Source organism: Macaca thibetana, chromosome 7, assembly GCF_024542745.1.
Source record: "Macaca thibetana thibetana isolate TM-01 chromosome 7, ASM2454274v1, whole genome shotgun sequence".
Classification (NCBI taxonomy): Eukaryota; Metazoa; Chordata; class Mammalia; order Primates; family Cercopithecidae; genus Macaca; species Macaca thibetana.
In genome coordinates this window covers 111,642,223-111,667,050 of record NC_065584.1, presented here as the reverse complement: position 1 = coordinate 111,667,050, position 24,828 = coordinate 111,642,223, and the positions used below count along the sequence as shown (strand labels likewise).

Genomic DNA, 24,828 nt, shown 5'->3' with positions numbered 1-24,828 from the left:
AGGCTCCAGAGTAGCTATTTTTTTTTTATTTTTACTAGAGACAGGGTTTCACCATGTAACAGGCCAGGCTGGTCTCGAACTCCTGACCTCAAGTGATCCACCCACCTCAGCCTCCCAAAGTGCTGGGATTATGGGTGTGGGCCACCATGCCCTGCCAGTAATTTTAATTTTAGATTATATAATAGAAATGGATTCTTGAATCAACGTGGGAGAGGTTAAACTTTCTCTAATTGTTTTCTGTTTCAACTTAGAAAAAAAATCTTTTTCATGGATAGCATAGAGAATTTACAAGAAGTTTATGTGAGTTTCCTGGGGCTGCTGTAACAGAGCACCATGAACTGGGGGGGTTTAAACAACAGACACTGGTTGTCTCACAGTTCTGGAGGTTGGAAGTCCAAGATCAAATTATAGGCAGAGTTGGTCTCTTCTGAGGTCCCTCTCCTTGCTTCACAGATGGCCACCTTCTCCCTGTGTCTCTTCACCTATCCTTCTCTCTAGGTGTGTCTTAGTCTCTTCACATGGCATTCTTTTCCTGGTCACATTACCAGTCGTGTCAGACTCGAGCTCCACCCTCCTGTGACATGACCTCATCCTAACCAGTTATACACAACTGCATGTTTCCGAGTAAGGTCATATTCTGAGGAACCGGCTGTAGAACTTCAATATATGAATGGGGGGCAGTGAATTCAACCCACAACAAAGTTCTACCTGATATTTTCATTCTTAAAAGTAATCGAGGGGTTAGGTGTGGTGGCTCACACCTGTGATCCTAGCATTTTGGGGGGCCGAGGTGGGAGGATCATTCGAGACCAGGAGTTCAAGAACAGCCTGGGCGACAGAGTGAGATCACCATTTTCACAAAAACAGAAATTAAAAACTACTTTAAAAAAGAGAACAAGAAAGAAACGTGCACCTCTGTGTCTGCCGTGCCGTACCTGGAAATCCTCCAGGAAGGGAAAGAGGTTTCTGTGCAGCAGCTCAGTCCACCTCCTAGCGCTCTGGAGAAGACTTTCTCTCTGCCGCTCTTCGTTCTGCAGCCTGGGGTGCAGGTTTCTGTCAGGCTGACGCTTCAGTTGCCTGCTTTGTTCCCTTGGGCCGGGCCTTTGTAAGGGTGGCACCTGTGCATGCCACGGTCTGCGGGGTTCTGGGGCGTTGCTGCTTTCTTGAGGTTTGTTGGTTTGTTTCCATCCCTTCCTGACCCTCCTTTCCTTAGACTAGCATCAAGTTGTCCACGTGAACTGAACTCACCAAAACTGGTGTTAGAGATCTGCTGGTAGCAAGCCCTCAGCCTGTCCTAAACAGGCCTGAAAGAAACTGGCCATAAACAGCATTTCTGCAGCAATGGGACATGCTCGGGATGGCTATTACACACACTGCTAAAAGTTGTTGGTTTACTGGAGCAGGGCAAGGACAAGTGGGCCACCCAGAGTGGAAAACTGCTCAAACCACAAACAATAGCAGGAGTGGCCTGTGCCTTAACAACGTGCTTTTGCTGCAGATAATCCGCCAGAGCCTGTTTCCCTGCTCCTCGGTGGGAATGCTTTTAGCTAATCTATAATCTATAGAAACTATGCTCATCACTGGCTTTCTGTTAATAAATGTGTGAGTCAAACTCTGTCCATGGCTCTCAGCTCTGAAGGCGTCAGCCCCTGATTCCCACTCTGCACCTATTTCTCTGTCTTTGCCGTAATTCCTCTAGCGCAGCTGGGTTAGGGTCTCCATGACTGAGCTGGTCTCAGCAAGCAGCGCCCAATGTGGGGGCTCGAACCTGGGTCAAAGGGTCGCCAGAGCGACGGTTGGAGAACAGCTGGAGGACACCCGAGTACTCTTAAACAGTCCCCATGGTGAGTAAGAAGGGGAGCTCGAAGCACCAGGGTAACAAAGGGACAAGGGTCAAGCAGGCACGAGGCTTATTTGAGTCTGCTTTGGCAGCTCCTCAGAAAAGCAGGAGTGAAGGTTAGCACTAGCCGGCTCATGCAGCTTTTCAGTGCATTGGAGAACTATTGCCCCTGGTTTGTTTCCAGACCGAGGAACTATGGATGTAGAGGTCTGGAAAAAGGTAGGCAGCACACTGAAAAAGGCATATAAGGATGGTGCTGAGGATATTCTTCTGTCTGTTCAGGGTGGGCTCTGGTTCGCTCCACCTTGGAGCCTTCCACACAGATGACGAGGAGGAGGAATCAGGAAGAAGGAGAGTGTAACGAAGTAACAGAAGAGGTGACAGAGCAGGTTTGCTTGCCAGCTAAAGCAGCAAAGGAGGCAGAGGTTTGTCCCTACCGCTCTGCACCCCCTCATTATTTTGAAGAAAAAGAGTGGCCTGACCCTCCGGATCTTTCTCTTCCGGAGGACACTGGACGAAAAGTAGTTGCCCCAGTGACTGTTTGAGCAGCGCCTCCAGCGACCGCTCTCACTTCTATTCAGGCAGAAATCCAGCAAGCTAGACGAGAGGGTGATATGGATGCTTGGCAGTTCCCTGTTAGAATACACCCACCTGATCAACAGGGAAATAGTATACTACATTTGAGCCTTTTTCCTTTTAAATTACTTGAATAATTTAAACAAGTTATTAATCAATGTGGACCAGGTTCTCCTTTTGTAATGGGACTGTTAAAGAATGTTCTGTCTTCAGTCAGGTGTTGCCAGCGGGGACGGTAGGATTACTTCTAGGAAGGTCTAGTTTAAATTTAAAAGGAGTACAGGTACAAACAGAAGTCATTGATTCAGATTACAAAGGGGAAACTCAAATTGTTATATCTACTTCTGTTCCCTGGAAAGCAGAGCCCGGAGAGCGCATAGTACAGTTCCTGATTGTGCTGTATGTGGAAATGGGGAAAAGTGAAACTAAACCAACAGAAGGATGTGGAAGCACAAATCAACAAGGCAAAGCAGCTTATTGGGTAAATCAAATTACAGATAAACGTCCTACCTGTGAAGTAACTATTCGAGGAAAAAAATTTAAAGGTTTGGTAGATACAGCAGTGGACATTTCAATCATTTCTCTACAGCACTGGCCGTCCACATGGCCAATTCAACCCACTCAATTTAACAGAGTTGGAGTTGGTAAAGCCCTGAAGTGTATCAGAACAGTTATATTTTGCATTGTGAAGGGCCCCATGGACAATCTGGGAATATTCAACCAATTGTAACTTCTGTACCTATAAATGTATGGGGAGAGATTTATTACAACAATGGGGAGCACAAGTGTTGATTCCAGAACAATGATAGAGCCCTCAAAGTCAGCGTATGATGCCAGAGATGGGGTGTGTGCCTGGCATGGGATTAGAAAAACATTTACAAGGGTTAAAGAAACCGCTTCAAGTGGAAGGACAGAATTCCCGCCAAGGTTTAGGATATAACTTTTGATGGCGGCCATTGTTAAGCTTCCAGAACCTATACCTTTAAAATGGTTAACAGATAAGCCAATTTGGATAGAACAATGGCCACTGACTAAAGAGAAACTGGAGGCTTTAGTTACTGAACAATTAGAAAAAGGACACATAGCTCCAACATTTTCCCCTTGGAATTCTCCAGTTTTCGTAATTAAGAAAAAATCAGGTAAATGGAGAATGTTAACTGACGTAGGGCCATTAATTCAGTTATACAACTGATGGGGGCATGGCAGCCAGGATTACCTTCTCCTGCTATGATTCCGAAAAATGACCTTTAATAGTCATAGATTTAAAAGACTGTTTCTTTACTATCCCCTTAGCTGAGCAAGGGTGTGAAGGGTTTGCATTTACAATTCCTACAGCCTGCTAAGCATTTTCATTGGAAGGTGTTGCCACAAGGCATGTTAAACAGTCCAACAATGTGTCAGACGTATGTAGAACAAGCAATTGAACCTACTGGTAATAAGTTATCACGGTGTTACATTATTCATTATGTAGACGATATTCTTTGTGCTGCCCCCACTTGGGAAATATTACTCCAATGTTATTATCACTTACAAAACTCCATTTCTCATCACACCAGTTTAATTATAGCTCCTGACAAAATTCAAACTACTCCTCCTTACTCCTACTTAGGGACCTTAGTAAATGACACTACAATAGTGCCACAGAAAGTAACCATACGTAGGGATTAATTAAAAACATTGAATGACTGTCACAACTTACTAGGGGACATTAATTGGATACGACCTGCTCTAGGCATTCCTACCTATGCCATGAGTAATCTATTTTCTATCCTTAGAGGAGATCCTAGTCTCACCAGCCCTTGACAATTAACAAAGGAGGCTGAGGTTGAGTTACAGCTGATTGAGAAGCAAGTGCATAAAGCTCAAATAAATAGAATAGATCCAAAAAATACTTTTGACTTGTTAATTTTTCTGACTCAGCATTCACCTACTGGTGTTACTGTCCAAGAGCAAGGCTGGGTAGAATGGCTTTTTCTTCCACATGCTAATTCATGGACTCTTTATTTGGATCAAGTTGCTACTCTGACAGGAAATGGGAGAACTTGAATTGTTAAATTGCATGGCTATGACCCTGGAAAAATTATTGTCCCTCTTACAAAGGCACAAATATCAAAAGCCTTTATAAATAGTCTTACTTGGCAAACCCATTTAGCTGATTTCGTAGGTGTTCTTGATAATCACTTTCTGAAAGCAAAATTATTTCAATTTTTAAAATTAGCTAATTGGATTCTCCCTAGAATAACTAAATTTAAACCAATTGAAGGTGCTGAAAATGTTTTTACAGATAGGTCTAGTAATAGTAAAGCTTCTTATTCTGGATCAAAAAGTAAAGTTTTCCGGATGCACTATACTTCAGCTCAAAATGCGGAGCTCGTAGCTGTAATGAGGCACTGACTGCTTTTGAGATGCCTGTCAATGTAATTTCTGATTCTTCATATGTGGTTCATTCTACACAGTTAGTTGAAAATGCTCAGCTATGATTCCACACAGATGAGCAACTGATGACTTTATTTACCCAGTTGCAAACAGCAGTCAGGAGTAGAATGCACCCCTTTTACATCACTCACATTAGGGCTCATACACCTCTTGCAGGACCCTTAACTGAAGGGAATCAAATGGCTGATCTCCTAGTTGCTACTGCAATATCTAATGCCAGACACTTTCACAATTTAACCCATGTCAATGCCTCTGGTCTCAAACACAGATACAGCATTACCTGGAAAGAAGCTAAAGCTATTATCCAGTGATGCCCAACTTGCCAAATGGTACATTCCTCATCTTTTACAGGAGGAGGTAATCCTCGAGGATTGGAACCTAATTCTCTTTGGCAAATGGATGTCACACATGGTCCCTCGTTTGGGAGACTAACTTCTGTACATGTACATGTATGTGTCAACACCTTTTCTCACTTTGTCTGGGCTACATGCCAATCAGAAGAGCCTTCTGCCTGTGTTAAACGTCACCTTTTGCAGTGTTTTATGGTGATGGGCATTCCAGCTTCTATTTAAACAGATAATGCCCCAGGCTATACTAGCCAAGCTCTAGCTACATTTTTCTCTATATGGAATATTAAACACATTACTGGTATCCCATATAACTCACAAGGACAAGCCATTGTGAAAAGAATGAATCTCTCCCTAAAACAGCAGTTACAAAACCAGAAAGGGGGGAACAGTAATTATAGGACTCCACACATGCAGCTAAATCTAGCATTATTAACTTTAAATTTTTTGAGCCTGCCTAAAGGCCAGATGTTATCAGCAGCTGAACAGCATCTACAGAAACCAGCTGCAAAGACAGAAGCAGAACGACTGGTTTGGTGGAGAGATCCAATAACAAAAAGTTGGGAAATAGGTAAAATGATAACTTGAGGTAGAGGTTATGCTTGTGTTTCTCCAGGCCAAAACCAGCAGCCGATCTGGATACCACCAAGACACCTGAAACCTTATCATGAGCCAGATGCCAAGGAAGATATTTTGGGAGGGATCCGAGGACACCCCCGGTTGCAGCCAAGTCAGGACTGACAATAAGGCGTCTTTTCCTGTTTGTAGTGGGTGATTTAAATCTTGATCTCCATAGATCAAGTGTTTTTTGAGCTATACTTCAGCCCCAAAAGAGGAGCTTTTTGATGTGACTTGTCAAGAATGTAGATTATTTTCTTGTGTGAATTCTTCCTTGTGTAATACTGATCATTCTATTTTAGTGGTTAAGAGCCCAAGAAGGAGTATGGATACCTGTAAAGCTTTCCCATCCTTGGAAAGCCTCTCCTTCTGTGCATATTATTATGAAATTCTTCAAAAGATTTTGAGGTGCTCTTGGCATTAAATTGCCACTTTAATTTTAGTCATTATGGGATTGATTGCTGTTACAGCTATTGCCGGGGCAGCTGGAGTTTCTTTGCATTCCACAGTTCAAACAGCAGACTATGTAAATAATTGGCAGAAAAATTCTACTCCGCTGTGGAATTCCCAAACTAATACAGACCAGAAACTAACTAATCAAATTGATGATCTCCAACAAACTGTAATGTGGCCAGGAGATTGAGTAGTTAGTCTAGAATATAGAATGCAGTTACAATGTGATTGGAATATTTCTGATTTTTGCATTACTCCTCAACAGTAGAATGAAACAGAGCATGAGTGGCAAAGAGTTAACAGACATTTAAAGGTTCATACTGGAAATTTATCTTTGGATATTGTAAAACTGAAGGAGCAATTATCTCAAGCTTCTCAGGCATATCTGATGCTAATGCCAGGAGCTGAAGTTCTTGAAGGAGCTGCAGACAAATTAGCAGCTATTAACTGGTTAAAATGGATCAAGACACTTGGAGGCTCTGATTTCAATGGTGATTGTGCTTTGGTTTTTGTCTTTGTGTAGTCTGCAGATGTGGATCCCAAATCCTGCAAGAAGTAGCCCACTATGACGAAGCCGCCTTTGCCTTTATCCCTTTGCAAAAAAAATCAATAAATACATAAAGGGGGACATGCTGGTAGCAAGCCCTCAGCCTGTCCTAAACAGGCCTGAAAGAAACTGGCCATAAACAGCATTTCTGCAGCAATGGGACATGCTCGGGATGGCTATTACACACACTGCTAAAAGTTGTTGGTTTACTGGAGCAGGGCAAGGACAAGTGGGCCCGCCCGGAGTGGAAAACTGCTCAAACCACAAACAATAGCAGGAGTGGCCTGTGCCTTAACAACGTGCTTTTGCTGCAGATAATCCGCCAGAGCCTGTTTCTCTGCTCCTTGCTAGGAATGCTTTTAGTTAATCTATAATCTAGAGAAACTACGCTCATCACTGGCTTTCTATTAATAAATCTGTGAGTCAAACTCTGTTCGTGGCTCTCAACTCCGAAGGCTGTCAGCCCCTGATTCCCACTCTGCACCTATTTCTGTGTCTTTGTCTTAATTCCTCTAGTGCCACTGCGTTAGGGTCTCCACGACCAAGCTGGTCTCAGCAGAGTTCCATATTTAAGTCTGAGTTGCTGTGAAGGTGCAAACTCTTTTAACATCAGAAAAAGGGAATATCCTGCGAGGATCAAAACTCCAAGACAGAGTCTTGGATTTCAAAGCCTGGTGATGGTGAAAATGGTGTGTCTTTGGGGATACAGAGAACTTTTTCCTTCACGTCTTTCACGTTCATCCTTACGCATCGTTGCCCAGGGGAGCTTGCAGACTCTGAGCCCGCCCTGGCCTGTGGCAGCAGGAGGAATCTCTGGTTTGGGTGCTGAGGGGTCCTCAGCAGGGTGGGTGTGTTGGGGAGATGAATGGTTGGCAGAACTGTCCATGGGCTTTTCTTTTCTGCCACTGTCCTCACTGTGGTGTCCTTGGGGAGGCTGTAGGAGTCATGGGACTGGGGACCTGCTCAGCTATCCGACCGCTGGCCCCACCACACACAGACCCTTGTGCACAGGACATCACACATCCCAGGGATTATAACGTATTAATTTTACCAACTCTTCCTTCCTCAGCATACAGATGTCCTTCCTGCCTGCAATTAGCACTTCCCAAAAAATTGCTAAGCCGCGTATCTACCTGCCTTCTCTTTACATCAACCCACACTTCTACTTGAATATTCTTTTTTTCCCTTCAATTTTTATGTTAAGTTCAGGACACATGGGGAGAACAACACATACTGAATATTCTTTTTAAAAAACAAAACAATCAATACGTGCTATCAAAAAAGGAAGCTACCGCACTTAAATAAAAGATGTTGCCCATGGAGTCCCTAAAATTGTCCTGTGCGTCAGCGGCTGGGTGCGCACCACACTCTGCGAAATGGTGATGCTAAGCCTCTGGCCCTTCCCTGGAATTTGCAGCCCCTCATGAGGAGCCCTTTGGAATGAGAGGGAAACAAGCATGTGGACATGCCCTAGTCGAGAAGTATTCTTTTAGTATCTGCCAATTGAGAAAATAGATAACATCCAAAGCTACTGTTTAGAAAGAATTCACCTTATGTTAATGAAACAGCAGTGCATGCCTGCAGGCACCCTCCTTTCCATCTGCAGAGGGCCTGGTGCACTAACTAATTTGAAGCCACTTTGCAATCTGTGGCTTCCTGGGGTCTGCAAACTTACAGCTGGGAATCCCTGGTTTAGAGGAAAGAGCCAAGACCCTCTTTGTTCCATTGTGTGGACGTCAGTATTTTGCCTTCTAGCTGGTTTTAGGTTCCCCTGACTCTGAAACAGGCATAAAAGCCCCTGTTTTTTCTTAAGCCTCACAGTCATTATTTTTGTGAAGACAATAGAAAATACTCTTTTTCTAGCCTGGGCAACATGGTGAAACCCCATCTTTACCAAAACCACAAAAATTAACCAGGCACGGTAGCACTCACCTATAGTCCCAGCTACTGGGGGGTGGGATTGGGGGGAGGGCTATTGAGGCAGGAGAATTGCTTGAGCCAGGGAGGCAGAGGTTGCAGTGAGCCAAGATCATGCTGCTGCACTCCAGCCTGGGTGACCGAGTGAGAGTCTGTCTCAAAAAAGAAAAAAAAGAAAAGGAAGAAAGAAGGAAAGAAAAAAAAAGAGAAAGAAAGGAAAGAAAGAAAGAAAGAACTATTCTTAAAAGGAGAAAAATAATATTTCTAAATGCAAATTGTCAATATAACCCTTTCCATGAAATCTCAGAAGCAGCTAGGACTCCCAGGAGATGAAGAGAGAAAATATGAATGGGACCGACATGGGAAGCCAGTGATCAGTGATGCAGACACCGACCACAAGGGCCCTGGTGACTCAGCTCCTTAATAACCACCAGGCCGAGGAGCCCGGGAAGTTGAGACCACGTGTGATGTGGAGGAAACTTGGCAGCGCTGGGCTTGGGCGCCTGGCTCCGGGCACTGAAGGGAGGGCTGCAGAGATCACGGGGAGAGGCCGCTCCTCTTCTCCCAAGGCCAGTCTCTGTTACTGGGGAAACAGGCCAGGGCTGCCCTTGACGTCCTTGGAAATCACACCAGGAATGGCCTGACCACACTGGGCAGGAGGGAAAAGAAGGAAGCCCAGGGACTGGGCGGAGAGGGAGAGAGCCTGCCGCAAGGCCTGCAGGGCAGGAGGGGGCTTCTCTTTCCCCCCCAGGCTCCTAGAACAAAGGAAAGCCCGCCCCACCACCCTCTCTCAGTCCTGTGTTCTATTTAAATCCTGTGCCCGGTGCAAGACTGCATTCAGTCTGCATGAGCCTTAGTTTCATAAAAGCCGCCTCGCACCGAGGGGACAATGTCCAGAACCAAATAACTGCAGGTGAGCAATTCTCTGTATTATACAAACTGGGACCAAAGATGACTTTATAATAATGGGAAGAGACAATCAGGCAGACTGGGAGGACCTTATAAATAGATTATAAGGCCGTGGTGAGTTTATTTTAACTTAAAAAAGAAAAAAAAAACCTTCTTTTCTGGTACACCATAGTGAAAATGTAACAGTGTCTGGATGATCTATTGCAAAAAAAAAAGATCCTTTCTTTCTTGATTTTTTTTTTCTTTTTAATTCAAAAGCCCCAACTTTCTGAGTTTCCATGTTGAGGACAAAACTCCTTTTAGAAAAATTCTAAACTGGGCAAGTAGTGAGGCCCTGATTAAAATGGTGGCTCATTTGGAAAAATCCAGAAAACAGCCCATTTGCTCTCCTGATGTCGTCATCAGCAGCAAGCATTTCTTGAGCTTTGGTTTGATACACAGACTGGGCCCAACAGAGCTGGTGGGCATGGAGGTCAGGCCGGTCCTCTGCATCCCTGAAGAAAGCAGGCTGTATCGGCACAACTGTGCAGGCAGCACACTGAGGACACACTGGATCCTTTGGGATGTCTTCTGGGTTTTCCACTTTGGGTCAAGCAAAAAGGCAGCAGGAGTCTAGAGAGCTGGCTAGTTCCTTCCCCTATGCGAAGACCCAGTGAGAAAGTGCCATCTATGGACCAGACAATGGGCCCTCACCAGACACCAAACCTGCTGTGCCTTGATCTTGGACGTCCCAACCTTCAGAATGGGGAGAAATACATTTCTGCTCTTTATAAGCCACTGAGTTTATGGTATTTTGTTGTAGCAAATGGACTTAACACTGGAACAAGTTGTCAAAGGTGTGGTGTGCATGTGTGTGCATGTATTTATGTGTCCATTTGCATGTATGTGTGTCTATGTGTATCTGTGTGTGTGCACACATGTGTGCGCATGTGAACTGTGTTTTGAGATGGAGTTTCACTCTTGTTGCCCAGGCTGCAGTTCAGTGGCGCGATCTCAGCTCACTGCAACCTCTGCCTCCTGGTATAAAGCGATTCTCCTGCCTCAGCCACCCCGAGTAGCTGGGATTACAGGGGCCTGCCACCACGCCCAGCTAATTTTTTGTATTTTCAGTAGAGACAAGGTTTCACCATGTTGGCCAGGCACAGCCCAACTCTTGACTATCCCAGTGTCTGCTGGGCTGTCTTGCAGGACTCCAGGGTCCTGTGACGAGTTTTGTGCAAAGGGCTTCCACGACCAGGCACGAGCAGATGCTCCAGTGATGACGGACTTAGAAGGTTGCAGTTGGGCTTTGCAGATAGAATCTCCATTCCTAGAAATGTTTTTCAGAACAACAACAAAACAAATAATCTGATTAAAAGATGGCCAAAGGACTTGAATAGGCATTTTTCCAAAGAAGACATACAAATGGCTGACAGGTATATGGAAAGGTGCTCAACATCAGTGATCACCAAAAGGAAATGCAAACCTAAACCACGATGAGATATTACCTCTCACTCATTAGAATGGACACTCAAAAAAGTGGAAAAAGTGTTGGTGAGGATATGAAGAAATTAGAACCCTTGTATACGGTTGATGATCATATACAATGGTACCGCCACTATGGAAAACAGTATGGAGTTTCCTCAAAAGGTTGTGAATAGATTTACAATATGATCCAGAAATGCCACTTCTGGGTATATACCCGAAAGAAATGAGAGCAGGATCTGGAAGAGATATTTGCATACCCTTGTTCACTGCAGCATTAGGTATAATAGTAGAGAGGTAGAGGCAACCCAAGTGTCTACTGAAGAATAAGTGGATAAATAAGATGTGGTCTAGCCATAAATAGAATATTTATTATTCAGCCTGTAAAAAGAAGGAAACCCTGTTGCATGCTACAACATGGATACGCTTTAAAGACATTATACTAAGTGAAATAAGTAAGTAACAGAAAAAGACAAATATTGTGTGATTCCACTTACATGAGTTATACAAATTAGTCTAATTGGGCCAGGCACGGTGGCTCATGTCTATAATCCCAGCACTTTGGGATGCCGAGGCAGGAGGTTCACTTGAAGCCAGAAGTTTGAGACCAGCCTGGTTAACATAGCGAGACCCCATCTCTAAAAATAAAATTTTTAAAAAAGATTAAAAAGTAGTCTAACTCATAGAGACAGAAAGTCAGGCACTGGGAGAAGGGAAAAATGGGGTGTTGTTCAACAGCTATAGTGTTAGTTTTGCAAAATAAAAAGGTTCCTGAGATCTGTTGTACAACAATGTGAATATAGTTAATGCTACTAAACTATACACTGAAAGATTGGTTGAGATGACGTATTTTGTGTTGTCTTTTTTACCACCATCAAGTTTTTTAAAATTTAAATGCACAATGTAGTCTAAATCAGACATAATCTTTTGGCTATATTTTAATTGATAAAATCAGAATTAGATCCCTAAATCTGATTTACATTTAGCTGGATAAAAAAAAAAAAAAATTAGATTCCCTAATTTTAAGAAAACTTAGGAGCGGTAAATTTAAATTTGGAAAATTTTATCCACTAACTTAATTTTGTTCTGCTTAATTTGAGGGAGGAAAAAGACTATTACCCATTCTAGTGGCAGATATTTTGCTCAAGTTCTCAGAAACCAGCTGAGAACCGAGATAGGGAAGCCTTGATTTAGGGCAGGAATTCTCAACTTGCCAGGGCCCACCCCAGCTGTCTGCGGGGAACCTAGGCACACAGGCATTTTTAAACATCCTGGTAAATCTGACTGGCACTCAAGATTGAGAATCACTGATTTCCAGGAGCAGCATCTGCTCATACTTGGTTGTGGAAGTCCTTTGCACAAAGCTCGTCACAGGACCCTGCAGTCCTGCAAGACAGCCAAGCAGACACTGGGATAATCAAGAGTTGGGCTGTGCCTGGCCAACATGGCGAAACCTTGTCTCTACTGAAAATACAAAAAATTAGCTGGGCGTGGTGGCAGGCGCCTATATTCCCAGTTACTCAGGGGGCTGAGGCAGGAGAAGGGAGGCGGAGGTTGCAGTGAGCCAAGATCATGCCACTGCGCTCCAGCCTGGGCAACAAGAGCAAAACTCGGTCTAAAAAAAAAAAAAAAAAAAAAAAAAAAGAGAGAGTCAGGCTGTGGAAAGAATGCAGGAGAAGAGGAGCAAGAAAAGAATGCCTGCCTCCACAAACGTAACACATGGCTGTGCTGGGGCCAGGTGTGGCAGAAGAGAAGCTCACATTACCCAGGTAAGGGGAGACCTGTGGACAGAGAGGGGAAGGAGAAGAGCACCCAAGCGTCCTGGGTCTCTGCAGCAATGTCACTCTCACAAGGGATGGGTTAACTAGGAATCAATCTTGTCCCCAAATAAGTGCTCTCTCGGAGTGTTTTTTTGTTGTTGCTATTGTTTATTTTAGTTTAAATTCTGGAACTATACAGAAAAATGTAGTAATTCTTAAAATGCCCATGGATTTGTCACCTTTATAACATTTTCCCAAGGCCTCATTCCAAGTGGTTCTAACAAATTCAACACCAGGTACAGAATTATTGCTGTAGCCCATACACATATACATCCTATTCCTTCCACAACAGAGTGTGAAATGTTTAATCATCATGACTCACACAGCAGCTCCAGGTCTTCCCTCGAGGCCCCTGGAGGAAGGAGGCACAGTAGATTGGATCTGTGGATGAGCAGATACATTGACGAGTGGCGCTTCAGCAAGATGACAGATCTCCCAGGGCAGCCGAAAACATTCAAGTGCTGAAAAATTAAGACGCCTTTTCCCTTGATACCTGCAAAACAGTTTACTAATCATATTGTTTTTACTTTTACTAATTCCTCTGACCGTAAGTGACAGGTTTATGCCATTGGACAAGTGATATTGCACCCCAGAGCCTAGAGGCTGCTGTCTTCCAGATGAATGTAAAGGCTAAGTGGATGGGTGGGTGGAGAGATGGAGAAGATGACAGGCAGAAGGATGGATGGATGTATATACACGGATGCATGCATAGGATGGACACATGCATACATTCATACAAGCCTTCACACTCACATTCATCCTTCCATACACAAGAAAGAGGGAGAGGTTGCTAACTAGGTAGGCAGGTAAACAGATGAATGGATAAATTGCATTTGTACGATCCACAAAGCACTCCCACTTCACATGATTTTTTGTTGCAGTACTCTTGAACAGCTACTGTTATAATTACTCCTAATTTGTAGATGAGAATGCCACATCTGGGTTAAGTAACTTGCACAAAAATCACACCACTCACAAGAAACAAAGCAAGGACTCAGACAAGAGATTTGGTCCTTCTGCAGGCCCTTAAGAAAGGGACCCTGTCCTAAAAAATGTCTCTCTATCTCTTCTTCCCAGATGCTCTCAGCCACCAGTGAACTACCCTGTCCACAATCAATGATGAGGTTTACAAAGAAGTACACCTGCACAAGGTCACATCTGCTGATACCCACACCAAAGGATTAAGAACTCAAGTGAAGTTGTTCGCTAGCAAGTTGGTGGTTGACAAAGGGAAAATAAGGAGAGAGCTTCAGACTGCCAAGGCTGCCTGTGTAGGGGAGAAGAGGAGGGTCTTCAGGGCCATAGGGTTGGGGACGTTCAGAACTATGATAATGGCCTTTTCTTGATCCACACACTCACTCATCTACCACCAACCCTAGCAGAAAGACAGAGGAGGTGTTTATCCATCCCTGCTGCTTCCTTCCTATCCCAGTCTAAATCCTTGACCAAGTAGGGCTGGATACCAGGATTGAGATGTCACAATTATAAGGGGGGTTCAAGTAGGGGAAACCACAATACTTCATCTTCTCTTGCCATTATCTTTTTCTGTTAAAAATATGATGCTTAAAAAGTATGTAAACATTTACCCATTTATCATTTACTTTGAAATTCAGCCTTTGTTTTAGCCAGAACCAAAAGGTGACACAGCATTCTTCTCCATGCTTAATATGACTTACTCACTTAGGGAAGGGCTGGGAGGCTATGAACCTTCTGAAATTAGATGAAAGCTGTGTGCATATGCAAATTTTCCCAGGGACAGAGATTGTCACTTTTATTAGATTCACAAAGGATCTGTGTTAGAGACCCTGGGAGGAATTAAACACCTCTGTGAGGATAACCCACAGGGCTTTGCTGCACTGTCCTTGGAGGCTGTGCTGACAGTGACACCAGTGGTGACTCCCCCAGGGCTCCTCGTGGAAAGTTAGAAATGAAAGCAGCTCAAATAAGGAAGCCTGACTACTGAGTGAGGCCAATGGGAGAGAGAATTAGGTAGGGGAGGAAACCTCTAGACTACAGCAATTATCAATCAGCATGGGGAGTTGGGAGTCTGAAGAAAAGGTCTTTTTTCTTCTTTTTCTGGAAAAAAAAATTATTTAAAAAAGTAAAGATTCTTCTAGAGGATGTGTACTTTAGAAGATAATTTGGCATGGCTTAGTGTCTTAGTGTGCTCGGCTGCCATAGCAAAATACCCCAGACGGGGTCGCATAAACAACAGATATTTATTTCTCACAGTTCTGGAGCCTGGAAGTTCAAGATCAAGGTGCCAGCATGGTCATTTCCTTGTGAGGACTCCCTTTTAGGTTGCAGACAGCTGCCTTCTTGCTGTGTCCTCACATGGGGAGAGGGGGGATGCGGGTGGGAGAGAGAAACAATGAGCAAGCCTCTGGTCTCTTCTTATACAGGCACTGATCCCACCACGAGAACCCTTCCCTCATAACCTCATCCAAACCCAGTGATCTCGCAAAGTCCCATCTCCAAATCCTGTCACATTGGGGGGTAGGGCTTCAACATCCACATTTTTTGAGAAATGATTCAGCCCATGGCACCTAGTAAAGTTAAAGATACATAGTGATGGTTAATTTTACGTGTCAACTTGACTGGGCCACAGAGTGCCCAGAATAAACCTTATTTCTGGGTGTGCCAGGGAGGGTGAGCCCAGCACCCAATCCTTTGAAAGCCTGAATAGAACAAAAAGGTGGAGGAAGGAGGAATTTGCTTCTTTTTTCTGGCTTCACGGCTTGAGCTGGGACATCTCATCTCATCTCATCTGTTTCATTTATCTCATCTCATTTCATCTCATCTCATCATCTCATCTCATCTCATCTCATCTCATCTCATCTTCTCTGGGCCTCAGACTGGGTAGTACCATCAGCTCCCCTGGTTTTCAGACCTTCAGGCTTGAACTGAATCATACCACCTGCATTACTGGGTCTCCAGTGTGCAGACATTAGGTCATGGGACTTCTCAACCTCTATAGTTGTGTGAGTGAATACCTCATAATAAGTCTGTCTATCTATTATCCATCCATCAACCCATCCCACTGGTTCTATTTTCCTGGAGAACCCTGACTAACGTATGCACATAGGTTGCTACCCAGCAATTCTGACCCTCTACATATGCATTAGAGACACACCCGTACACGTGACCTAACAGGTGCATTGAACATTCTCAGCAGCACTGCTAGCAACAACAGCAGCAGAATGGACAGACACACGAGACACATTCACACTGGGGGACACTGTGCAGCAGTGAAAATCAATGAACCGCATCTCCAGGCATGAGCCAGGAAGGATCTCACCAACGTCGGGCAGGAAGAACAGGCTGCAGAGGATACGTACAAGTGATCTGGTTTATACGAAGCTAAAAAATGGGCGCAACTGAGCACTATACTGTCTGTGAACATGCACATGTGGGACAGGGCTTCCAAGAAAGCCAAGGAAACAAGTAACCAAGCTCAGAGTATTTCCCTGGGGATGGGGTGGCAGGCTGTCAGAGGAGGGCACATTGAGTGGGGCGTCACTGGTATGGGTAATGTTCTCTGTCTTCAGCTTGGCTCATGGGCATGCAGCAGTTTACTTTATCATTATTTTAAAAAATATATGTGTGTATACATATATATACACACATGCAGTACAATACATATTTACATAATGTACGTCACATATACCATATATCATATATAAAGCATAACATTCTTGTATGCATATTTCTTTTTTTTAATTTCTTTTTTTGACACAGAGTTTTGCTCTTATTGCCCAGGCTGGAGAGCAATGGCACAATCTCAGCTCACTGCAACCTCTGCCTCCTGGGTTCAAGTGATTCTCCTGCCTCAGCCTCCCGAGTAGCTGGGATTACAGGCATGCACCACCACCCCCAGCTAATTTTGTATTTTTAGTACAGATGGGGTTTCTCCATGTTGATCAGTCTGGTCTTGAACTCCCGACCTCAGGTAATCTGCTCGCCTCAGCCTCCCAAAGTGCTGGGATTACAGGCTGGGATTGAGCCACCGCACCCGGCTTGTATGCATATTTCAAATTAAAAAAGAATCTCGTTAGAAAAACAAAATGTCAAAAATAAAAAAAATTAAAATTTCTCATTAGAAAAACAAAATAAAGTTTAAAAAAAGGGAGAATCAATAAACATTACAATAGAATCACGCAATGGAATACTAACCAACAATAAAAATCGCATTACTCATATGTATTAACAGCATGAATGAATCTCCTCATAACTATGCCGAGATGCACACGTCTCACCGTGCTGAGCAGCAGGCACAAAACAATGTACGCTCCACGGTTCCGTTGATACGAGTTCTGGGACAGACATAACTCTCGTGATAGAAATCAGATCAGTGGTAAGTGTGGGGAGAGGAATTGATGAAATGGGTGAGAGGGAACCTTCTGGGCTGATGGAAATGTTCTATACCTTGTTTAGGGTGGTGGTGATGTGGGTGTGTGTTTACATTAAAAAACCAATGAACTGTATTGCACATTTAACATTTGTGCATTTACCTGCATGAGAATTATACCCCAATACAAATGAAAGTTGGGGGTGACAGTTTAGCTCCTCCTTTGATTCTGCTGACAACCTCAGGCCTTGGGCCACCCAAGGCTTGGAGAGGGAGGCTCTAGGACTGCTGGGAGCTGGCGAGGGCCGGACCATTGGCAGCTTGGCTATGGAGGGCAGGTGGGGGCTTCAGGCCAGCCAGGGCGTCGCAGGCATAGAAGGTAAAAATGGCTGTTCCAGCAGCCTTCTCTTCTACATCAGAGCCAAGCAGAGTGGACGAGCTGACTTTTGCCCCAGGATGAGGCTTCAGGGTGGCCGATCCACTCTAGAACAAGAATTCCAGTTAGGAGCCAGAACTGGGTATGGCAAGTCAGCTCCCAAGAGTGGAGGAAGCTTTGGGTTAGACAGAGGGCACACTCTAGGGTAAGGCAGAGGCTCCACTCCAGGCCTCAGAGCCTGGAGCAGCTGTCTGATCCTGAGTCCTCTTCCTCATCTGTGCAGCAGGAGCACTCACCGCCAGGCTGATGTAAGGCTCGTAGATTACGAGGAGAGGTGCCCCAAGGATTCAAAGCTCAGGAAGTTACGGCTTTTATTATGATTGCGCCCGACCTGCTGCACCTTTTTCCTTGCTTATTTTCTTCCTGTGTCATATTTGTCATCATCCTCTTCTTCCGCTTGTCTTCTTTCTCTCCTCCTCCTCCCTCTCCTTCATCTTCTTCTCCTTCTCTTTCTCCTCCTCCTCCTCCCTCTCCCCTCATGTCTCTTCTCCTCCTCCCCTCCTTTCTCCTCTTCCTTCTCCATTTTCCTTCTTCTTTAATTGCAGCTCCCAAGGGCATTCAGCATACACTTTTGTTAACGGAAAAAGCCAGCTCCGTAAAGTATTTTAAAGAGTTTTATTCTGAGCTAATATCAGCGACCATGGCCCAGGAAACAGTTCTGAGAAAGTCCACCTGAGGTGGTCCGGTTACAGTTTGGTTTCATACATTTTAGGGAGACAGAAATTATAGGTGAAATAATAAATTAATGCATAGAAGGTACACATTGGTTCAGCCTAAAGAGGCAGGAGCTCTTGAAGCAAGGGGGTATAGGTCATAAGTGGATTCAAAGATTTTCAGATTGGCAATTGGTTGAAAGAATTAAGCTTTGACTAAAGACTTGAAGTCAGTGGAAAGGAATGGTTGAGTTAAGATAAGGGGGTTGGGGGCCAAAGTTCTTGTTATGTAGAGGAAGGCTCTTAGGTGTCAGCCCTTGGAGAGAATAGATGGTGAATATCTCCTCTCAGATCTTAAAGGTGTCAGGCTCTCAGTTAATCTCTCCTAGATCTGGGAAAGGCCTAGAAAGGAAAGACCTGGCTGCATTAAGGGCGATCTTCTACAGATCCAAATTTTCCGCACAAAAGATAGCTTTGTAGGGCTATTTCAATCTGTTGGCCTTGTGGCGACCATTTCATTTATTTTTTAAAATTTACTTTTATTTTAAAATTATTCTTACAGACAAGGTCTCACTATGTTGCCCAGGCTGATCTCGAATTCCTGGCCTCAAGCACTCTTGCCACCTAAGCCTCCCAAAGTGCTGGGATTACAGGTATGACCCACTGCACCCAGCCAAAAAAATATTTTTTTTGCCTTTTTAAAAATCTTTTCTTCCCTTCCTCCCTCCCTCTCTTCCTTTCTCTCTCTCTCTTTCGAGACAAGGTCTCACTCTGTCACCCAGACTGGTGTGCATTGGCATGATCACAGGACACTGCAGCCTTGAACTCCTGAGCTCCAGTAATTCTCCCACCTCCACCTCCCAAAGTGCTGGGATGACAGGTGTGAGCCACCACACCCAACCAGCCATTTCAGAATGTGTCAAAGAAATATATTTTGGAGAAAAATGTTTTGATCTCCTTCAGGTCGGCTGTCATGTGACACTACACCAGAGTCAGGATGGAAAGTAAGCCACATCGTACTGCGCTAATAGAAACCTGTCTAACGCGATTTCATGGTGTGTCGGGCATGACTGAATCCCTGACTTGCATGACTTCAGGTCTTGCTTATAATTTGGTATCTTATTGGCACAAGAGTCTGTTTTGCCAGTCTTATAATCTCTATTTTAACCTAAATGCCAAAAAGCAGGAGGTACAACAAGGTGTGTCTGACCTCCCTTCCCGTCATAACTGGGGATTCAGTTTCTCAAGTTTCTCTGGGGTTTTCTTGAGCAATGAAGGGGGCCCATTCATTTGGTTGGAGGGCTTAGGATTTTATTTTTGGTTTACACTTTTTATAAAACAAGTAAGTCGATACACCCTCCCTGTATTTGGTTTCAGAAGTTAAAGAACACAAAAGACTTTGTATAAGACTGAGAAATAAAACAAAATAAAAAGTCCCACAACCAACTGGACGGAACCTCCTCTTGGCCAAGGGCCCCCTAGAGAAAGATAACTGATTTCCTGGCTGGCCCTCCCCTCCCCCCTCCCCTCCCCCCCTCTCCTCCCCTCCCCTCCCTCCTTTGTCATCCAGGCTGGAGTGCAGTGGTGCGATCTTGGCTCACTGCAACCTTCTGCCAAGCAATTCTCCTGCCTCAGCCTCCCGAGTAGCTGGGATTATCAGTGCACACCACCATGCCCGACTAATTTTTGTATTTTTGGTACATACGGGGTTTCACCATATTGGCCAGGCTGGTCTCAAACTCCTGACCTCAAGTGATCTGCCCACCTCGGCCTCCCAAAGTGCTGGGATTACAGATGTGAGCCACCACACCTGGGCACAACCAACCAGCATTTCTTCCTGAAAACAGACCACCAACGGCAGACTGGCTCTGGCCAGTCCAGGGAGGATGCACAGTGAGGAGGGGTCTTCTGTTCACCTTTTGACGTCAGAGGTCCAAAAGCTCCACCCCCGGATCATGCTAAGAACACCGTTTTTTGAACATGGGTCCTATGGAGAGGCACAAAGCTCGACTGCACATGCGCACATTTCTCCTTTCATAAATATTCATGACTCCTCCCATGCTTATTGAATATGCATATCTGGGCACGCTGCTTAGCATAAATCCCTGACTTCTTATTCTCACTCTCTAGGTGCCTGTTCTGGCTTCTGGCCAGAGGCTACCCTTCTCAGCCTGTCAGAATGACCACCGCGCAGGCTGCAACGCTGTATGAGAAAAAGCTCTCCTTTCCAAATATATGAACCTCGTCGTTCTTCAGTTGACTAGACAAAGCAGGCAGGTAGGAGGGAAAAGGAAGAGGAACTTCACTTTCATTTTTACAAGCCGTTTTTCCTGTTCATTAAATCTAATTCAGAAAATGTCAGCTGAGTACCTCCTCTAGCTTGGGCACTGTGTGAGCTTCTGGGAAGCAAACATGAATAAAATGCATTCCCTTGCCTGCCTCCCAGAGCTCGCTGGCTTTTGTATTATAATAGGCTCGAAAGCTTCTAGAATAAACCTTGGTGAAGAAAACAATTGTTATGTATATCATGCAATTTCCCCTTAATTGATCCATTATATAAAGGCAGAATTTTTATATTTTGAATAAAATTAGAAACAATCCATTTGGTGGGCCAGTTTTAGACTAACTGATGATTTCTGAAAATAATTTCCGGAGGCTTGAGAAGCTGGTTAGTCAAATTGGACAGAATATAAAGTTTTGAAAACAGGCCATGGTGTCTACTGGGGGGGGGGTCTTCTTGCACTCGGCAGGTTCTTTGTGGGCTGATGGTGAAAAAGAAGCTGCTCTCGCTCTTGCAGAAGTTACAGCTGAGAAGGGGACACATGAAGGAAAGCACTCAAAGCAACACAAGATGAACACTGAGGCTTCAGGTGTGGGCAAGGAGCTAGGGCAGCATGAGGGGAGATCCAGCCGTTATGGGAACTTCAAGGGGAGAGGGGGCTTGAGGAATGAGAGGGCCTTTTTTTTTTTTTTTTTTTTTTTTTTTTTTTTGAGACGGAGTCTCACGCTGTTGCCCAGCTGGCTGGAGTGCAGTGGCGCGATCTCGGCTCACTGCAAGCTCCGCCTCCTGGGTTCACGCCATTCTCCTGCCTCAGCCTCCTGAGTAGCTAGGACTACAGGCGCCCGCCACCGCGCCCGGCTAATTTTTTGTATTTTTAGTAGAGACGGGGTTTCACTGTGGTCTCGATCTCCTGACCTTGTGATCCGCCCGCCTCGGCCTCCCAAAGTGCTGGGATTACAGGCTTGAGCCACCGCGCCCGGCCATGAGAGGGACTTTGTTATGAGAAAAGGATGAGGCTAGCAGACACTCCAGGCAGAGGGGACAAAGCCGAGTGCCGGGATTAATTTTATGTGCCAGCCTGACTAGGTCACAGGCTGCCTAGAGAGCTGGTACAACACGATTTCTGGGTGTGTCTGTGAGGGTGTTTAAGAGACTGGCATTTGAATCAGTACACAGAATAAAGTGGATTGCCCCTACTAGTACACACAGGGATCATCCCATCTGCTGAGGGCCTGAACAGAACAGAAAGGGAGAGGAAGGGCAGATGGGCTTTCATTCCTTGAGTGGGCCATCCCTCTTCTCCTACCCTCGGACATCAGTGCTCCTGGTTTCCGGGCCTTCAGACACAAATAGTGAGAGACAGGACTAGCTGGATTTCCTAGGCTGACTAAGAATTCCTAAGCCTAGCTGGGGAAGGTGACCGCACCTACCTTTAAACACGGGGCTTGTAACTCAGCCCACACCTGACCAATCAGGTAGTAAAGAGGGCTCACTAAAATACAAATTAGGCTAAAAGCAGGAGGTAAAGAAAGAGCCAATCATCTGTCACCTGAGAGCACAGGGGGAGGGACAATGATTGGGATAGAAACTTCAGGCATTGGAGCTGGGAGTGGGGGGCAACCCCCTTTGGGTCCCCTCCCATTGTTTGGGAGCTCTGTTTTCACTCTATTAAATCTTCCAGCTGCACACTCTTCTGGTCCTTGTTTGTTCCGGCTCAAGCTGATCTTTTGCTCACCATCCACCACTGTTGTTTGCCGTCATCGCAGACCCTCAATTGACTTCCACCCCTCCGGATCCGGCACGGCGTCTGCTGCGTTTCTGATCCAGCGAGGTGCCCGTTGCCACTTCCGTTTGGGCTAAAGGCTTACCATTGTTCCTGTGCAGCTAAGTGCCCAGGTTTGTGCTCATCAAGCTGAACACTAGTCACTGGGTTCCACGGTTCTCTTCCGTGACCTACGGCTTCTAATAGAGCTATAACACTCACCGCATGGCCCAAGGTTCCATTCCTTGGAATCTGTGAGGCCAAGAACCCCAAGTCAGAGAACAAAAGGCTTGCTGCCATCTTGGGAACAGCCGCCACCCTCTTGGGAGATCTAAGAACACAGACCCACCGGTAACAATAGGACTTAGACCACGGCCCTCCAATTCTCCACCTTTGGTCTCGGATTGGGATGTATGCCATCAGGTCCTCTCAGGCCTTCAGGTTTGGACTGAAATGAGACTCCCAGCTTTTCTGGGCCTCCAGCTTGCAGCAGGCAGGCCATGGGACTTCCTGGTGTCCATAATCACATGAGCCAATACTTCATAATGAATTTCTTCCTATATCTATATAAGTTGGATATATATGTGGAGATATATATATATGGAGATATATATATATATGGAGATATATATATGGATATATATATATATATGTATATCCAATTGGCCTTGTTTCTCTGGAGAGCTCTAATACACTGAGACATCAATGACTTCTCAGTCAGAGCAGGCTAGATAATGCTGAGTAACAGACAACCCTCAGGTTACCATGGCTTAAGGAAGGAAGGTGGAAGTATTGCTCATGCTCACATCATCTTTATTGGCAGTGGGCTCTGCTCTAGGGTGTCTCTCAGTGTCCCGGGCTGATGGAACCACCATCTATGGCATCGCTGTCTCCTTGGTCTGGGAGAACCCAGGGAATCACATGCTGCTCTTCAAAGCTTCTCTGCAGAAGCCACACATGTCCTTTTCACTCACATCTTAGTAGTCAAACGAGTAACATGGTCACACCTAAATTCAAGGGCACGGGGTCCTGCCGTCCTGCCGTCCTGCCGTATATACAGAAGGGGAGGAACCGCTGTAGATGAACAGCTGCGAAGCGTATTGACCCTTCACGGTGGGTGTGAAGCGGCAGGGGTGGATGGAAACAGGCGTGGTGAGATTGTGAATGCCCTGCCAGGCTCCATAGTTCGGACCCTGGAGCTGTGGAAGGCCTCTGATCAGCACAGACTCAGACACAAGGCCCGTGTAAGCTTCGGAAAGAGGATGCTGGTGGTGGCCTGGAGAGGGTCTGGGCAACCAGGGACAGGGAGGAAGATTCTGCCTGGACTGTGGGACAAAGTGGAGGAGAGGTGATGAATTTGAGAGGTATTTCTGAGGTAAAATCAGTGGAATTTGGTGAAAGACTTGCTCTGTCAAGAGAGGAATCTAAGACGGGGTGGAGCGTTTTCAGCTGGGAGCTGAGGCCATTGATTGTATGACTAAGAGCAACAGTTAGGCAGAAACAGAGGTTCCAGGGCAGACAAGCTGGATCTGGGACGCTTGGGGTTTAAGATTCCTGGGGCATCCAGGACATCGCGTCTCCTCCACACACACGGCAGAAGCCCCGGAAGCTAGGCTGAGAGTTACCTTGGGGGCTGCTGAAGGGCTGGCAGTGGGTGGGCGCCGCAAGACCCAGGGCACAGAGTGAGGGGAGGCTCTGGCTGGAAGCCGGGCGCGCCCAGGTGGAGACCAGGGGGCAGCCAGCGGCGCGCGGGAACACCGAGGGGAGGCGGCTCCCCCGGAGCAGCTTCAGTTTCAGCGACAGCCCTGGTGGACGCGGGGGAGCCGGCGGAGCCGTGAACTCGAAAAGGAGACACCTGTGGGATACTCCGAAGTCGCTGGCGATATTTGAGAGAGCAACTGCAGTGCAGCTGTGGGGGCAGACACCGCCACAGGCGGAAGGCCCTTCTTCAGAGGGCTTCACACAAGCTCTTTCCTCAGCTCGGAAATTCCCTGGCTTCCGGCTGGGCTCGGTGGCCCAAGTCCGAATCCCAGCACTTTAGGAGGCCAAGGTGGGCGGATCACAAGGTCAGGAGTTCGAGACCAGCCTGGTCAACACGGTGAAACCCCCTGTCACTAAAAATACAAAAACTAGCCGGGCGTGGCGGCGGGAGCCTGTAGTCCCAGCTACTCGGGAGGCTGAGGCAGGAGAATCGTTTGAGCCCGGGAGGCGGAGGTTGCTGTGAGCTGAGATCCCCCCACTGCACTCCAACCTGGGCGACGGAGCGAGACTCCGTCTAAAAAAAAAAAAAAAAAAAAAAAAAAGACATTCCTTAGCTTCCTGGAGAGCGTTTCTCACTCTCCCGGGCTCTCCCCTGTGGAGGCCTCCCGACCCGTTGCGCCCCCGGAGCCTCTGCTCCTGCAGCCCCGCGTGCAGCGCCCA

At 45.8% G+C, this 24,828-nt stretch overlaps 1 long non-coding RNA gene across 1 annotated transcript; it reads left to right on the top strand.

Moving 5' to 3' along the window:
- The first annotated feature begins 9,334 nt into the window (after positions 1-9,334).
- LOC126958091 (uncharacterized) lies at positions 9,335-20,947 on the top strand. Its single transcript, XR_007727073.1, has 4 exons — positions 9,335-9,647; positions 17,138-17,281; positions 18,927-19,017; positions 20,495-20,947. It is a non-coding gene; the product is annotated as an uncharacterized LOC126958091 (long non-coding RNA).
- Positions 20,948-24,828: the final 3,881 nt, after the last annotated feature.